Source organism: Corylus avellana, chromosome ca1 (assembly GCF_901000735.1).
Source record: "Corylus avellana chromosome ca1, CavTom2PMs-1.0".
NCBI classification, from domain to species: Eukaryota; Viridiplantae; Streptophyta; class Magnoliopsida; order Fagales; family Betulaceae; genus Corylus; species Corylus avellana.
In genome coordinates, this window is record NC_081541.1 from 41,411,725 (window position 1) to 41,416,471 (window position 4,747).

Here is a 4,747-nt window from a genome sequence, read left to right on the forward strand (position 1 = left end):
TTAATTATATACGTGTGAGTGTAAAAAACATTGAATCTTACATTAGAAAATTTTTACAAATATGAGTGGTTAATATAATATATAGTTAAACCCAAATTATAAGCTTTAACTTTTAGGTTGAATAATGTCCTAACATGTTATATTAGAGTTTCACAAAAAAAAAAAAATTAAAAAAAAAAATAATCCTCTAAATGTTAATCTCCATAATAGAACCAATGGTTGAGACAAAGGAGCCTCAGATGCCATGGCCTCCCAAAATTCTTGAAAAATTAAAAAAATAATAGTTGGGCATGCCGCCCCCCCCCCTCCCCCCCCAAAAATAAAAAATTACTTTAAAAACCTGTTTGGTATTACGTTTGAAAAATAGAACTTTTAAATCAAAAAAGAACTTTTTGGCAAAAGCTTCATTTTTTAAGTTTTTTCCAAAAGTGCGTTTTAGCCATTTTTAAGCTTTTTGGACCATTAAAAGCGCTTTTAATTTTTTTACTGAACAAGTACTTTTTTCTTCAAACGGGTTTTTTGAGTGTTAAAAATACTTTTAGGATTTTCAAACGCAATCCCAAACAGGCTCTAAATGGTCTCCCTAAAAATCTTGCAAAAAGAAAAATAGGACTTATAAAAAAAAGTTGGTCATGATCCCCCATACTAATTTGATGTTATTAATATTGTACTGAGAATCCTTGCATTATTGCGTACATTTCTGCTAATTTGATCTGCTCCACCCACATTTTTTTTTTTTTTTTAATAAAGGGTAGATAAATTATGTCAACTTAGTGAAGATATATGCGAGATTGCAAAAAAACATTCTTTATTATGCTACTCTAATTTGTTTCAATTAGTACTCTAATAATTGTATTGCCTTCATTCATTTTAATTAATGAAATTTAGTCAATCTTGAAATCTACTTGACATATAAAAGGCATTGCATCTTATATTTGATAAGAAAATAAAAGGACACAAATAAACCAACAAAAAAAAAAGGTGCTAGAAATACCATGCTTAGATCTACAAGATACCACGGATTTTTTTTTTTCTTCTTTTTTTTGACGCTTTCTTCCCCCCTTTTTCTTGTAAATTTGCTTAGAAAAAAAAAAGGTAATATTATTGTTATAATTAATTTACAATTTACTGATACATGTCTGTCATAATTGAAATCACATCATCTATTAAAAATAATTTAACATTCTCCAAAGAGTAATGCTAAGTATTATTTGTTCATAAGGGATAACTCAATCGATTGTGGTCCATACCTAAAGTTGATGTAACTTTTAAAATTACTATTAGATCAAAATTTAAGTATGACTCATCTAAAATTTAATGACAATTTTAAAAATTACATTAACTTTAAAAAAAATTTTAAAAAAAAATTAGATGATACCTAACATTAGGCTTATCTAAGTCATATATTGATAAAGTTGTAAAAAAATCATTTCAATTCGAACCAACCATTTCAAGCTCATAATTAAGGCTACACTGCTTTCAATGCAAACAGTGACACAGGACTTTAGTCATCCAATGCAAACAAGACTCACGTCATCTTGCACAACATTTCAAAGATTTGCTGAGATTTTTTTGTCTGTCCAGTACATAGCAACCTGAAGAAATCAAAAAAGAAGGCTATTGATAGAGGATTAAAATCCTCTAAAATTATAAAATTATAAAGTAGATTCCAAATTCTAAAACTAAGGGATTCTAGCCATCCATTTTAATTAAAAGGTCAAGATTCCGTCATGTGTCTTATTAACATAAAAAAATTTAAAATAATAAAATAATATTTAAAATTTAAAAAAGTAATTATATAAAAAATAATAATAATAATAATAATAAAATTCAAAAACAAAAAATAACAAAATAAATTTTGCCATAAAGGGTGGCTGGCCACCTCATTTTTGGCATTAGGGTGGCCGAAAGCCACCCCAACCGGCGGTTGGGGGTGGCCAAAGCCAATTTTATAAAAAAGTTAAAGGTATAAACGTCATTTTATCATTTTTAATGTTTAAAATCTAACGGGGGAGGTAAATTAATTGAAATTAAAAGTGGTGTAAATTGGGAGTGTTTAAATTTTGAAAAGGTCTTCTCAAAATGCACAGTAATTCAAAGGTCTAAATCAATTTTTTTTTTTTTTTTTTTTTAGCACAAAGCAATTTCAATATCATGCACAATTCGCAGCGGTTTCCAATTTTGATATATCCATGGTGCAGTTCAAGCCTAGTGTTATAGACATAGTAGCACACCTGAGTACTCTATTATTATTTAAAAAGAAAAACACATAAAAAATCATGCAATTAGCTAGTCTTCTAGTGCCTATTAAAGGTCATCTTTTGCACCTTTATTTTGGTATAAACCCACTACAATATACAAATCATGCAATTAGTCTTCTAGGACTACAAATACAGAGTTCATATAACAATCAAAGTATATGAGTTCAAAAAGTATAGGATTGAAGAGAGAAGACGTATATGTGTTCTAAAACCAGCAGTAGAATATATATATATATATGAAATGAGAGATGAAGAATAAAGAACCTGCAAATGCTAGATGTTGCCAAGAAAGGTCTTCACTACTCTTCAGTGCTTGAGCACAGGAGAGCTCCTCTCCTCCTTTTAAATGCCACACTCATCTGCTCTCTTCTCTCTTTTTCTCACTGATAATAATATCTGCTGTCCTCTCTCTTTCCCCCTCTCTCTCTCCCGCTATAATAAAAAGATTAAAGTACACAACGCTTTACCAAAAGTAAAGAAGGCCACCATGAATATCCCATATAAAGAGCTAGCTTTATTGAAAACTACTGCTTCCCAATCCCATCAATTGTTAGAGCATTCTTACATTCTCTTTATAAAGGGGTTTGATCCCTAAATTTAAAGAATATGTCTAAAAAATCACAAAAAAGTCTTACAACATATTCTTTATATGATTTCTTAAACTATCAGCTTTAACTCAATATTTTGGGTTTAACTGTAACAATTCATATGATTATTATAATTATTAAAAAAAAAACACTCTCCTCTCACATCTTTTTACGCTTTTTATGCGCATCTCCATTAATTTCTCCGTTCTTCTCCGTCCTCTTCCTCTTATGCACCTCATCTGGACACAAGCCATTTTCTCAGCCCTCTTCTTCTTCTGCACTTCATCTGGACACAAACCAAATCTCCATCTTAAATACTCCATCTTCACTCTCACGGCCACTCAAAGGATTTACACCCAAAATTAAACAACAAATAAAACCCACAAAATTAATCCTCCCCAAAGAGATTCAATCGTTCCAGAACTCAGCAACTCAACCAAAACTCAAGAAACTCAAGATCCATTCGGCCAAACCATCTCAAAACAGATTCTAAGAACACCTCAATTAGAACCGAAACTCAACACCCAACCAGCCACTCAAGACAATCAAAAATCCTCAAGAACACAATTGATTACCCAAATCGAATACCCAGAGAATCAACCCATCACAATCAAATACCCATAACTAAAGGAAGGAGAATTTTACCCAAGGAATGATTCTGAGCCCAAAAGCCGCTGTCCAGCCACTCACGGCTTCGCCGTGGCCATCTGCTGTGCTTTCTCTCTCTCACCATCTCTCTCCGTCCCTCTCCCAGCTCTCTCTGCATCACTCTCTCTCTTTCTCTCCTGTTCTCTCCCCGTCAGTCTTCGTGAGCGAGAATCTGCTGGGGGGAAAGTGAGGCAGAGAGTGAGATAGAGAAAGGGAGAGAGGTGCGGCTGGGGGGAAAGAAAAGAAAGGAAACAGAGAGTGAAGAAGACAGGGAGAGAAAGAAGACGGTGATGAGAGAGATGAAAAGAAAAATAATATTTTTTTTTAGAATAAAAGAAAATATTATTTTAATGAAAATAAAAATAATATGTTAATGATGTAAGCAATGATAAAGGGAAGTTATTGTGAAATTTTTGTAAATAGGAAAACAAAAAGTAGTTTGAATTCTTATACATAAGGAAGATGGTTAGATAGCTGTTGGGAATGCTCTAAAAGATTGCTGAATATTTGACCGATTGTTGAAAAATTAAGATAAGATCACAGCACTCAGCCCGAAAGTCAATATTCTCTTTTTTACCCATGCCAAATTCGTTCAACTTTTATGGTTGTTTAATCAGAATTGGACACTTTTGTCTCATATTCTTATCTTATTGTAACTGTTTAATTCTTCACCAAATTCATTAAAATAACTCATATCATTACATGACAGCACATAATTTGATAGAAGTAAGGTTACTACACTCATTTTTTACAATTATTTTACTTTCGTTGAAGTAATGTGTTTTATAAGTGTTTTATTTTGTTTTTCTAATACATGGCATCAAAACTTATTTAAAACATGTGACGTCAGCCCGTATAAAATAAGTGTAATAAAAAGGTTAACTCAAATAAATAGCTTACCACACCCCCCCCCCCTTTTTATGTTTGGTACTTTTTTTTTAGTAAAATATATCTTTTACCCTCTAAACTATCACCCAAATTTTACACCTTTTTTTTCAAACTACTACTCACTTGGAATTTATCAACTACTACAATATTTACAGTTTTTTTTTTTTTTTTTACTGAAAATATCACCCCTTTTTTTTTTTTTTTTGGGGTAACATGGTATCAGAGCCAAAGGTCCTGAGATTGGACTTTGACTCCGTCAATTCACCTCCCATTTAAATTGAATATTTCACGTGTTGGGCCTCACCTGTTAAAAAGGAGTTTGAACCCACACGTGAGGGAGAGTGTTAAACTAATGATTAAGTG

At 31.7% G+C, this 4,747-nt stretch overlaps 1 long non-coding RNA gene across 1 annotated transcript; it reads right to left on the minus strand.

Annotated features, from left to right (window-relative positions):
• Positions 1–3,051: 3,051 nt before the first annotated feature.
• Positions 3,052–3,824, minus strand: LOC132167081 (uncharacterized). The gene is made up of 2 exons (XR_009438653.1): positions 3,494–3,824; positions 3,052–3,134 (listed from the first exon to the last, which is right to left on the minus strand). It is a non-coding gene; the product is annotated as an uncharacterized LOC132167081 (long non-coding RNA).
• Positions 3,825–4,747: the final 923 nt, after the last annotated feature.